The sequence below is a fragment of the Mastomys coucha genome, unplaced genomic scaffold (genome assembly GCF_008632895.1).
Source record: "Mastomys coucha isolate ucsf_1 unplaced genomic scaffold, UCSF_Mcou_1 pScaffold7, whole genome shotgun sequence".
Lineage (NCBI taxonomy): Eukaryota > Metazoa > Chordata > Mammalia > Rodentia > Muridae > Mastomys > Mastomys coucha.
Window position 1 is genome coordinate 32959039 of NW_022196913.1, and position 13691 is coordinate 32972729.

The 13691-nt window shown below is 42.9% G+C and overlaps 1 protein-coding gene across 13 annotated transcripts in view; it reads right to left on the reverse strand.

Moving 5' to 3' along the window:
* Positions 1-13691, reverse strand: part of LOC116082704 (protein TMA23-like) — a 414563-nt gene that overhangs the window by 309225 nt on the left and 91647 nt on the right. The window contains exon 1 of one of the 13 annotated variants that reach the window (XM_031359598.1): positions 9189-9287. The exons of the other annotated variants lie outside the window; for them this stretch is intronic. The gene's annotated coding sequence lies outside the window, so the exon portion shown is untranslated. Of the gene's footprint in view, positions 1-9188; positions 9288-13691 lie in introns of those variants that run through there. 13 annotated transcript variants of the gene reach the window in all.

Sequence of the window (13691 nt, forward strand, 5' to 3'; positions counted from 1 at the left end):
GTTTTTAAATCACAGGAAAACAGGTTAAAATCTAGGAAATGGCAGAAGGAGGAAGACGGACGAGTTTCCTTTTTCAAATCCTGAGAAAGGAACAGAGGCTTTTAACCCTGGTAAATATCGGAGTGGCGGAGGGATGAGCAGGGGGTCCTGAGGCCCTCAGATGAACTGTTCAGTGGGTTCACTGATGGAGGCATGCCTGGGAGAGTGAAGCCAGCATGGCACCACACGGAGAGCTAGGAGCAGACAGAGCGCGTCAGAATCTTAAGGAAGACTTAGAGTCTACACATGCTCACATCGACTTCGCTGCGCTGCTCGTGTCTCTGCACAAACTCTCCATTTAGACCAAATGAAACGTGGAGAAGGAGCCTTTCTAACTACCCCAAGCTGCCTCCCCCTGCCCAGTCCCTACTGTGGCCATTTGGGCACCCATGATCCAACACCACACCCACAAGTCCCTACAGTTTAAGTAAAGGTCACCTGTACTTGCTTGAGCCAGTTTACTGATGGGGTGTGTGTGTGTGTGTGTGTGTGTGTGTGTGTGTGTGTTTGTGTGTCCATGAGAGTATGGGTACACATATGCCCTGCCTCAGATGTCATTCTGAAGGAGCTGTCCACCTTATTTTTGACATGAGACCCTCTTACTGGACTAGGAATTGACAAGTACGACAGGCTAGAAGGCCACGGAGTTCCTCCTGCCTCTAGGTCCCATCCCCATCCCAGCATTTTACATGGATGCTGGGACTTTACCAACTGAGCCATCTCCCAGCCACATAATGGTCTTTTATTTCCCAGAAATGACCTACTGATCTCTCTACTGACTACTTTTGAGAAGAGCCAATTTCCTGCCTCAGTTTCTCATCTGATAATGCAGATAAGAAAGTGAACAACGTTCACTATGGTAAATGTTAGGTGAACTCAGGCTGCTGATTAACTGACATTGTTGACAGATGTCAGTTGACTCAAAGAGCAAAGACCTAGCTAAAACTTTTCTTAATATCTAACGCTGAAAGTACACATTGTAAAATATCCTGGGATTTTTATGTAATACGATCCTTTAAATAATCCCAGTGCAGGGGATGGATGCGATGAATAGATAGATGGATGGATACATGAACAATTAGACAAGACAAAGGCAGACCAATTGGCAACCAGCTAAATGATCAAGATGTCATCAGCAATTCAAACCCCAGGTGATAAAAATCCTGGCCTACTACATACATCCCTCATGCTCTACATACCAGACAGAGAGACAGACAGATAATCATTTCACTTAATTTTGAATTAAAAAACAGATCAGGAAAACCTATCATGCGAAAGAATTTGAAATAATATTCCTTTTCAAGCCCGGGATTTCTTTAGTCACTTAAAGTCCAATTGTGTCTGAAGCCCCTTCATAGAAGTGGAGGCTTGCCTTCACCTTGTGAAGCCTATTCATGCCACAGGTGGGCCTGAGTGGCAATACCTCATGCCAATCACAAGCCTGTCACCCCAGCTCCATGTCAACTCTTGCTCTTCTCCTCCAGTCTGCCACTTCCATCTGTCCCCACATTTATTCAGCAAAGTGCAGCACCAGCATGAACACCCCCATGTTCCAGCTGAATTAGAGAACAGCAGATTTCAAAGCGGTTGGTAGACACTTGGAGTCAAAGGGCTCTGAATTGCGGGGACCTATCTATTCCCTCTGCTCTCTAAGTCTCAGGCATGTCACACAGGGGTCAGATGGGGACGGACTTCAAACGAGGACCCGGAGCATCAGAATTATTTCCAAGGATGTCTCCCTATTAGGCCACAAGACTGATAGGTACAGCTTCGGGAAACATTCTGCCAATTCGCTATTCCCAGTCCAAAACAAAATATCATCTCAGGGCTGAGGAGATGGCTAAGTTGGCAAAATGTCTGCCACACAAGCAGAAGAACCCAAAGTTTAAATCCCCAGGACCCATGTAAAAGGCTGAGTGTGGTAGTGCACACTTGCAGTCCTACCCCTAAGGAAACAGTCCAGTGAATCTCTGAAGCTACCGGCCAGCCAGAGTAGGTGAACTAATGAACTCCATCCATGTTCTCTGAGAGACCATGTCTCCAAAACCTATGATGCAATATGGCTGACTAAGACAACTAACATGGCACTCTGGTTCTATGCACACATAATGTGCATGTAATACACACACAAAGGTGTGCATCTACACACATGTACATGTCACAATCTCATACACCATACATACAATCACATGGAACACCTATCTTTCTCCACACCTCTTGGAATGTCACTAAAAAAACATGATCTGGGTAGTATGTCAATAGAAGATGAATGTGCTGGATGCTAGCTGGAGCCAGAGAGAAGCTATGGAAGGCTGACTCACTCACAGCAAGGCCCCTAAGATGAACAGCCACAGCAGTATTCTCATTACTCGCCATCTAAGTCACCAGCAGTCTGAATATATTATGTTTAGAGTCCTTCAAAAAAAAAAAAAAAACATTCCAATCACATAGCTTTCATTATCACAAACTGTTGTAATTGTTCTACCTTATTATGGGGCGCTTGTTGATCATTTACTGCCCAATTTGTCAGTATTATGATAGGCATACAAAGGGCTCAAGAAATCACCGAGTTTGTAAAATGTGTCCCATGTGGTGTGGGAGGCTGCAGGGCTCTTTTCTCTAATAATGTCTAGCCTTTTTTCTATATCAAGCTACACCATGAGTATTTGAGGAAATCATGGGACTTCTCTGTAGCACAGACTCCTTCTAGATGAAGAAAAGAATGGTCCACGCATCCCTCCTTCAGAGCTCACCTGTGGGTGGCCACCCCACCGAAAAAAGTGCTCGAGGTACTCCCCTGCCTCCACATTCCACATTATGACATGAAATTTTATCTTATTACCATTATTCTTCAGGCTCTTTGTCTCAAAGCACCATCTCCTTAGTATAGGAATTACATTTGCTCTACCTGTGCATTCTTGAGATCTAGAACAGTAACTAATATAAATAGGTAATTAGTAGTTAGTAAAATTACTCAAAAAGTAACTGATATGCACTTCTCCTATCAGAAACTTATTGATGTACTTCTCTCTCATTTAGACCCTAAGGACAATGTCTTGTCTACCCCCAAACAACAGGACAGTTGCCCTTCATTAGCCATGAGGGACTGGTGCCAGCACCTTTTGCAGGAAAAGTTCCAGTCCCTGTTTTTAACCACCACTGCCATCTTCCCATATCCCTTAAATCATGTCTGGGTCACGAAGAGTCCTAAACATAGCATAAGCCCTATGTAAATAGCTGATGTTCTCTATTGTTTACAGATGACAGCAGAAAAATCAACCCACATACGGCCAGGGCAGACATAATTCACTGTCTACACTTGGTTGGAACTCTGGACACAGAAAGCAATCTGCACCACGTTGTTCTTGGCTTCTGTTCTGCTAGCTGAGGTCACTCAGGACCAGACCCAAGAGCGAGAGGGGTGTTTTCTGAGCCATCTTTGCAGCCGGCACACTTAGCAGTGTAGGCAAGAGTATGGAAGTATAGGAATCACATCAAAGCAAGGAATGACTGAACCTTCAAACATGAAGGTAAAGACGCTGCTTGGGGACAAACGGGCCTAGAACTGAATGAAGGCTGTCACCTACATATAAGAGCTGAAGCTATCAGGTAACATACACCTTCTACTTGTGGCCATAAGGGTACTCCAGCCACACAGAGTTTAAGACAAAGTTAAAATTACCCTAAGAAAAACTGCACTGGACGTGGAAGTGAAATCCAGGTCAGAATCCTTACCGCTGGAAGATCTGTGCAGAGCAGACATGATGGTCAACAGGAAGACTAAAAAGTTCTTACTAAACAGATTTTTATGTAGGTAGCAAACAGAAAAAAACATCTTGCAAATACAGTCTCCTACTGTTTTCTGTTGCTATGACTGAATACCACGTTTTAGAGAAAATATAAGAAAAGAAGGGGTTTTTTTTTGACTCACAACTGTGAAGGTTAGAAATTGCAGGAGCACAGAGTAGCAGCTGGTAAGAGCCTCGCAGCCTAGCTGCATGAGACAGGGCAAAGAGCCCGGCACAACACCACAGAGCAGGCTGATAGCTGGAGGCCCTCCTCTTTCTCCTCTAAAGCCACTAATGCATCATGGGAACTCCACCCTCTAACCTCAGAAGTCACTTCTTCCACTGAACTTTCTATAAGGTTGATTAACTGCTTAGAATTTCAGCCAATGTGCAGAAGGTGCAATGCGGCAGGTTCTAACTACAAACTGTCTGGATTATGTTGAGGGCTTTTAGCCCCTTGCAATAGCTGCTCTGTGTTGAATCTCCCCTGAGTAAAGTCTCCCTTTACTATAAGCTACTTAACCCAATATACCTTTCCAACATAAATGAAAAGTGTCTTGGTTTATGACTTTCTTTGGTCTATTACTACAGAACCCTCATAAAACTCCTGCCACACCAGAACATGGAATTGGGGGGTAACCTGAATATGTATCCTCAGGCCACAGGTACATACATTTGGTTCCAGAATAAAAATTCTTTCATTTCCTTTCAGGATTCTATTCTCAGCTTTTCTCCAAACTGAGACATTTTTTCTTCTCAGCAAGAAGACATTAAGTAAATACAGTATAATTAGTACTAATAATGAACGTCAAGACCAGTAAAGGTTGCATAGATTCTACAGATAGAATGCTCTATTTAAAAGATAGCCCATTATCTTTATACGATAATGCATACGAACATTAAAAAATATTTTTTGTAGCCAGGCCTGGTAGTACACAGCTATAATCCCCAGCCCCCAGGAGGTAGAGGCAGGAGGATTGAATCCAAAATCATCTTCATCCACACAGCAGAGTTTGCCAGTCTGAGGTACACGGGGCCTTGTCTCAAAAAACAAATGTGCCCTTCCTTCCCCTCTCTAGGTAAGCTTCAGCTTGGCTCCTGTGTGAGTGTTGAAGTAATCCCACCTCCTCCAACGGTTTTCAGTTACAGGAAGGAGAGGAGGGAGACTGGGGACTGTATACAAGAAACAGGCTGAGGAAGGAAGAGAGGGAGCCAAGGAGGAAGGGGAACGAAAAGGGGTGAGGGAGAGATCAAGCAGGCTCAGAGAATAAGACCACAAATGCACTCTCATCTCAGTGAATATCTCAGACACCTGAATGTCTCCTAGCAGAGGGCCAGGACACAAAGGGCAGACGATGTCAGCCATTTTTCCTTTTTCTTAATGCACAGCAGTAGCATCTGGCAGAATATGTCCACCCATCTATCTTCCCCCTCTAGATCCAGTAGCTCTCCTCCTATCTATCATTGGCAACTCTGCTCCCCAGGGCAATTCTCACCCTTCCATCCTCCACTCAGCAGCAGCAACAACAAAGACATTTATGAGGGCCTGTCAACATGTGCCCCTCTGTGAGACATTGTACAAGCCCAAGCCATGAGACTGGATTTCATCTTTTAAGGAGCTTCTCAGAAAGATTACTGTTGGCTTTTAAAATGTTGACCACCAGAAAGGCTCATGCCCTATAAAACAGCAGGTCTGTGGCTCTGGGTACAAAGAGCGACATGTATTATAAGCCACCATAAATCAAAGGGGGTTCCTTTCACACTCTGACACTGTCTGTGGTGAAAGCAGAAAGCGGATTTCTAAGCCAGTGAGCCCAGGTCTTTTGAGGAATGCCTTCCATGATTCCAGTTCATTTAGTGCTGTTTTTATTTTTTTGGTGGTGTACCCCCCCAACCTTGAAATAGCATGTCCTCTTATTGAAGACAGTTAAACACAGATCAATAAATATCTGAACCATGTGCTACCAACATGTATATGTGTGTGCATGTGTGTGTGTGCGCACGCATATGCATATGTGTGTGCACGATTATGTCCTGGAATAACTGGGCCACATACATTATTTCTTGCAGGACATTGTTCAAGTGCAAAGAATGTTAACCACAAAATAGGAACTAAACTGGGGTTCAGTGCAGCCTTCCTATTGATAAATGAAGATGTAAGAAGTTAGTTTTACTCTAAGATACGTCTATCTCTGTATTTTAAAATGCAAGAGGCTCATGATTATTGTAGTTTAGAAAATATCTGAAGGTTTCTTACAGGGACATTCAAATGGCAGAAGAATGTTTGAAATTTTCTCTCTTCCTGAAGATCAGAAAAGCCTTGCAGGCTAATCCATTCTCCCTCATCAAAGTGCCTCTGCAAAGCGTCATCCCCTGAAAAGAATCATTCTGACAGACCTAATGTATTCTTTTCAGAAAAGCCTGTTCAGAGGACTCCACAGAAAAACGCATCACTGGCCCCGGGATGGTGCCCATCTAAACCGTTCCAGCCCTTTATAAATAGGTGAGGCCACAGCATCGTCAATATATTCCAGATATCATATTGAGCTAGGAAACAGGAATGATATCCCTGAATAGTATACACTTTTTACACTCCCTTGGTGGACCGATATTAAACTGATATTTGAAAGAGTTGCCACACTTTCAAAGACCATATCCCAAGAAAGCCATTCAGAATACTGCTCGGTCAAAAATGTCCTTAAGCTGAGAAATTCTAAATGGCATAGGTGATATAATTGAAACCCGTTATCCCAAGAATACGTACAGCATGGCATTGTTGTAATAAGGCATTTTCCCCCCTGGAACTTGGTGCATTTTGTAAACATTCTTCCATGCTGGGATAATATGGTGAGAAAATTGGAATATAAGGAATGTTAATAACTTGTCTCAGGTCACTGGTCAGCTTGAGTGATAGATCGAGATGTAAAATTACTAATTCTAGACCACTGATCTAACACATTAAGCATATAACTTTCAATTAATAATTTGGAGAATTCTATTTCAAGACATGACTACGGAGGCACTCTATTGGCTATTCTGTCACATTCTGGGTTTGTGCTTTTTCTGCTTCCATTGCTGCCTACCCTTCTATCGGTGAAGGTGAATAACCATCTCCACACATGGTCACCATGCCACGATCCTCCCGTTCCTGCTTCTTCTGGCAGGAGAAACAAAACAAAACACATGCCCACGAACATTGGCCCACCCTACCCTTTCCCAGCATGGAAAGCAAGAAGGTTCTCTAGACCCTATCAGAGAAAAGTCTCTTTGCAATGGTCTCATTGTTCTCAATCCTCAATATGCATACGTGTTTTGCGGAAGTGTGAACATATATACATGGGTGCCTATGTTTATGTATAGATGTGCAGACCAGAGGAGGGATCTCTTCTTCCATCTTTTTCCATCTTACTTTTTGAGATAAAGTCTCACACTGAGCCAGGAGCATATAAATTTGGCTATGCTGGCTTACCAGTGAATCCAGTGGCTCTTCAGGTCTCTGCCTCCAGAGTGCTGGAATTATACGCAAGTGCTACCATGCCTGACTTTTACATGGGTACTGAGGATTTGAACTCATGCCTTCATACTTGCCAGGCAAACACTTTACTATCTGAGCAATCTCTCCTGCCTCCTCCATACATTCCTTTACAAAAAAAAAAAAAGGAGATGTAATTTATTTTTATTTATGTGCTCACTCCTGTCTGTCTGTGTGTGGTGGAGGTAGGGTTGCCTGAGGAGGCCACAAGAGGTTTTCAGATGCCATGGAGCCCACATTGCAGAAATTTGTGAGTCACTTAATAGAGGTAGAAGTGCTGGAACTGAACTCTAGTTCTCTGGGAGAAAAAAAACAACCACTTTTTATCACTTATCCATCTCTCCAGCCCCATTCATTCATTCATTCATTCATTCACTCACTCATTCATTCGGCTGGCTTAGATAAGGCTGGCCTAAAACTCACAGAGGCCAGAAGAGAACATCAAATTACCACTGAAACAAGGTACAGAAGGTTGTGACCTACCATGCTGGCCAACTAGGCAGTTGGAAAAAGCATTCAGGGCTCTTCCCTCCTGAGCTATCTCTCTAGCCCAAACCCAGCACATTCTTGATACATACACAAGGGTCTCCTCTTCCCGTTATTCTTCTATATTTTTTTCATTTATTTTATTTCATGTGCATTGGTGTTTTGCCTGCATTTAGGTCTGTGTAAGGGTATGAGAACCTCTAGAACTGGACTTATTATAGACAGTTGTGAGATGTCATGTGGTTGGTGGGAATTGAACCCAGGTCTTCTGGAAGAGCAACCAGTGCTCTTAACCTCTGAGCCATCTCTCTAGCCCCACTCTCCATATTTTAAGTGTCTCTTCATAGACAGCATTCATACTTTCTACTTGCCTTTTTTTCCTGAAGCACAAACTCAAATGATGAAGATATTCATTGCTGAAAAGAACTTCGCGGTGCGCATGGTCCAAACCTGCCACCCCATTGGTCAGCTGGAAAAAGCTATACCCAACTTCTCTAATGATTTTGGGATAAAAATCTCACTATTAAAAAACAAAAATAACAAACCTACTTCGTTGAATGTTTCCGTTGTGAGAATTCCCACAGCTGAGCTGCGCTCTCACATATGCATTTGTACGTCTATCCAATTCTGTACCCTAGACTGACCTATACGAGAAATAAACTTTCTCTCTGGACAAACAAGTCTTTCCAGTGTTGGGTAGCATCCCACTGGGCATTCCCCTTCATGCCCCCTGCTCTATGAGCACATGCAGAGAGCGCTTAACTCTGTCAAGGAACGTAGGTTACATGTCCTTCACCATCTGAACAGAATCTCTGATTTGGTAGTGTCTAGTTATAAATGATGTCATGCACACAGGGATAATGACAACATCTACACAGAAGACTAGAAATACAGAGAAAGGTTAGGGACAGATTCACCAACCCCGCCTAGGGTAGTGGGGATGGAGGGTTACGCAAGGTACCCAAGTGAAAGGCTCCACATCATTTGTACTGTTTAAATCTACTAATACCAGGTTCCTAAAACTGCATTCGTTCTGTCCAGACCATCTTACTTCAGTTTGTTTATTTCATCAAACACTCTCTAAGAACTAAAGCTAAACCCACCTTTTCTCTTCCTGACGAGAGATTTATCTATTTGAAGCAAGGCTGGACACATCGCAGCAATGTGATATTTCATTCAGTACATACTTTTTGCTACATGTATTTACTTAATTGTTTTACACGCATGCCACGACATACATGTGGAAGTTATATCAACCTGTGGGAAGTAGTTCCCTCTTTCCACCATGTGTGTTCTGGGGATGAGACTCGGGTCTTTAGGGTAAGCAGAAAAGTGGCCTTTACCTACTGAGCCGTCTCTGCAGCCATACACTGTGGGCCGTCTTACCCATCCAGTTAGAAGTAAGGAGGCAAACACCAAGCCCTTCTCCATGCAGTTTAATCAGGAACCTTCATATTTACTTCTTCTCTTGCTAGCTAGCTTCTTTTATCTTCTTACTAATTACTACTTACATCTTATTACTTCTATTTTACTGCTTACATCTTACTACTTACTACTTACATCTTATTAGTTACATCTTTCTACTTTCTTCTTACTCTTATTTCCTATTTACTGCTATCCCATTACCAGCCCCAATTCTAAATACTTACTCCTAAATCTTACATAACCCATCACCAGCCCTAATTCTACATACTTACTCACTACTTCTTATTCTCTACATACTTACTATCTATCTCCAGCCCCCAGCCCTTGTGGGTTAAATACTTTCCCTGGTCCCAATCAGCATCAGCTACGTGGCAAAGCATAATAGGCTATGAGAAATCATGCCAGCTTGCATCATAAACTAGAGGCACACAGCTTTTCCAACTAAGGCTTGTTTATCCCAATGCTCTCTGCTCTGGCCAGAGACCAGGTGTTCAATATATATGTAGGGTGGCAGCTGCGGCTCCCCACAATACACAATACTTTAGATTTTGTTTAGGTAGATTTCTTAATCCACATGTATCTGATTCAGTTTCTCAAAGGGTCTCCAATTTGGAGACTGGAGCTATAGATCAGTGGGTAGAGGGTTTGCCTAGAGAGCCTGGATTTGATTCCCAGCCCTGCATAAATTAAACGTAATGGGCACACTCCTAATCCCAGTACTCTTGAGGTAAAAGCATAGAAGCAGAGGATCATACATTCAAGACCTTTAAAGAAAAAACAAAACAAAACAACCAACCTATTATTCTGTCAATAGCAATGTGTCAATAAAGCATCAAAAAATACACCGCAGGTTGGGCGCCTAGTAGGGCTTCCCAAAAGTATGTAGTGTCAGTACAGGCAAAGTCATGGCTTAAGAGACTTGTGCTTGGCTCTAAAAAGGGACAAACCTCACCTGAAGGGGAAGTTTATCTTTCTGTCTGTTTACCCCCACAAAGTCTAAACAGGCGGTCAAGCTGGGAAACCAACCACAAATAAACCATTCTAAACATGTCTGGAGGTGGGAGGAGGGTCTTGGAATTCCTCCGCCTATCAGAGTTACTCAGCCCAGACCCTCAGCTCTCAAATTCTAAACACTATTCAACAGCACTGCACAGTTTTACTTAAACTAGGGTTTGTTTTCAGATTAGACTTTAACATTTAATAAATTTCCCATCAGAATATGGTAAAAACGGAGTGTTTTTATTTCGAGTACCAAAGTCAAGCTGTGTTAGTGAATAATGGCTCTAGTCATTATTCAGTCCCAAGGAAAGGTCAAGACTCTTGGATTCCCCTAATCCTCTTTCTGAGGCTGGCATTCCTGGGAATTCTGGAAATTTACATAGTCTTTCTCCACCACAAAGCTGTCACGGGGCTCCAGCCAAACTCTTGTCACTGGCCTCCAGATTCAAGCTGATTTATGTATATGCCACTGAGCCAGCCCAGAATTCACCTTGGAGACACCCGGCTTTGCAGTGGCAACCCTCCCATGGAAATTAAAGCAGCCCTTTCCTTTCCTGAAGGTGAGGTGGTACGGCTTCTCCTCCTCTCCCACCTCTCCTGCTGCAAGCCAGTAAATTTAAAACTCGACACATTAAGGAAAAGACGGCTCAGGCCCCCTCTGGATCCAATCCATTTTTAAGTGTGCTCTCAGAGCTTGGCCACTTTACAGATGTTGGAGGAATGAAATATGAGGAGAGAAAGGCGAGTCTGACGTTAGCCGAGAAGCAGATCTGCGGAAGGGGAGATGCTGAGGAGAAATATCAAAGCAGGATGCACCATGTAAACTAACCAGATGGCTATAACTCCATAGAACAACAGACAGCCTCCCTGTCCAATCTGAAGGTGAAACAGTTAACAGGAACTTGCAATTGGAGGGAGGCAAGACAAGCTTGTATGGTAAAAGAAAAGCTAAGGGTCCTAGGGTTGTTCTTACTCCATCTTTATACTTACTCTGCCTACCCTAACCATACAAGTAAGGTAGGGTGATCTTACATGAAATGTAAATATAATCTCAGCACACTGCCTGAATTCTGTCTTCCTGCCTCTATGAATCTGGAAAAAAAAAAAAAAAGGTGATCCATCATCTCCATGCAGGCCTACCCCACATCAGCAGCCAAGACTTTTATGTGCCACTAACCCATGAGCCTGGCCGATCCTGGGAGACTTTAATTCTGTAGTGCTATCTTTAACAGTATGATAGATGGGATGGGGACAAGAAACACTTGTTTACCTCACACTAATATAAGCAAAAGAAAAAAAGAAAGCCAACACCCAATTCTGATTTGTACCCACTTTAAAAAAAAAAAAAAATCAAAGGATCAGTGAAGCAAGCAACCAAGATGCTTGAGAGCCCAAGTGTGATTCTTAGGACCTACATGGGAGAAAATGGCCTCTCAAATTCTCTCCTGATCCCTATGTGTAAGAATTAAATTAGAGAAGTCCAGGGTTTGGGTTCTTGCCTAGCATGAATGACGCCCTGAGTTCCTACCCAAGTTTAACAAAGAATCAACCAACAAAAATGTCAAAGAGGACAACTGGAAAGAAATGAAAATAATGCCAGATTACTATCCAATAATGGGCCAGATACTCATAGGAACTCAATAAATTATCAAAATTAGCCTTATTAAGAAATAAACAAAATGGGGCCAGAATGAGGAAGGGGGCGGGGGTGGCAGAGCGAGTGAGGTGAGTGGGGGCTGGAGCAAGAGGGAGAAGGGAAGGGTAAAAAAATAAATAAATAAATAAATAAAAAATAAACAATAAGCACCCTCTCAGAGGCAAAGAGGAGCGGGAGGGGTAAAGAACTCTGGGAGGGGCAGCTGGGAGGAGGGCAACATTTGGGATGTAAATAAAATACTTAATTTTCAAAAAGTAATCAATAAATTGCACCTTTTCTCTCTCCTGCATTAGGAATAGGAGAAGGAACCCAGCAACTATTACTACATAAGTCTCCCACAAGACCATGACCCAAAGGCATGAGCAATGGAAATATCTGATGATTCCCAACAGTTAAGCCAAGTCACTTCCCAAGCAACAGGTGCTGTCATCCTCCGCACCGGCCCTTGGCTCAGAGAGGCAAGAGGCAAACATGTGAGCTCAGAACGGTGGCGCCACATGGACAACCACCATGAAGGTCTCTAAAGAGACGGCATGTAGGTAGATGTAATAAGGACACCACTCTTGACCAGCTGCCTTAGCGAGACACAGGATCCAGGCTGCGTCTGACCAAGTACAGGTAGTTCTAGAATTCTCTCCGCTCTCTAGCAAGGCTAGGCCTAACTGTGCCTTCATCTCTTCAGCTATCTGCCTTTCCTGACCACGGACCGCAGGCACGGTTAATGCCTTTCCATTCTTTCCAGAAGCCTTGCTCTTTCACAGGTGTGTCCAGCACTGTATCGTTTTACATTTAGAAATAAACTGATCTATTTTGAACTGCTTGGCTACAAAACATGGAACTATCGGAGCTTGGTTGAGTCCTTTATAGTTTTCTCAGGTTCCTCTACTTAAGAGAAATTAAAACTTAATCTTCTCATTGCCCCATTTTAATTTTTCTTTGAAGAAAGGGAATCATGCCATATAAGGTTGCATGGCGCTGTCCGATGCTGGCTCACAGAAGGATGCCAAATGGACTGGGCATAAAAGGATCAGGCTTCCTACTACGAAGCCTTGAACAAAAAGAGCCCTCCCCCACCAAGATAACTCAAACAATTAAGACTGACTCTGCATAAGTCTGGAAGGTTTGGTTTCTTAGATTACAAAGGTGATTCGCTTTTTACAAACAAGATATTAAACACCACTTTTTCTTTTCCAGAAAGCTGCATTTAATTCTCTAATCTACCCATTCTGTTAAAAACACTTTTCATTTGTTTTAACTTTCAAAGTAAAGACATACAGTTCTTGTTATACTTCATAATGATGTCTACCCAGATTCGGGGGTGGTAGGGGAAATCTGAACTATTTGACCCCCTACAGGTATAATCTGAAAAGGAAATAGCATCATATACCATGTGCCATAGGACAAAGTTTCAGATCACATCTGCAGTGTGGGCTATATCCATAAAGCTGTGGTATGTGTAAGAACACACTGGTATTTAGACAACAAAAATCACTCCCCAAAGCATTTCTCAGATCAGTGACAGAGGACCGCATGAGGCAGAGCAGTAGAACAAGGCCTTTAGAATGTTGGGAGGAAACAAGTATTCATAATAAAATTCTCTAAAAAGAAGACCACATCTTGTACAAAATCTTACATTAAAGCAGCCGCTGCTCTACTCAGAATCAAAGAACAAAACAGTAAACTGTGTCTTGATATCCTATGAGAGAGTGGCTTCCTCGGCTCTCCACACAGTGAGGCATGAGAGAGAGAGAGAGAGAGAGAGAGA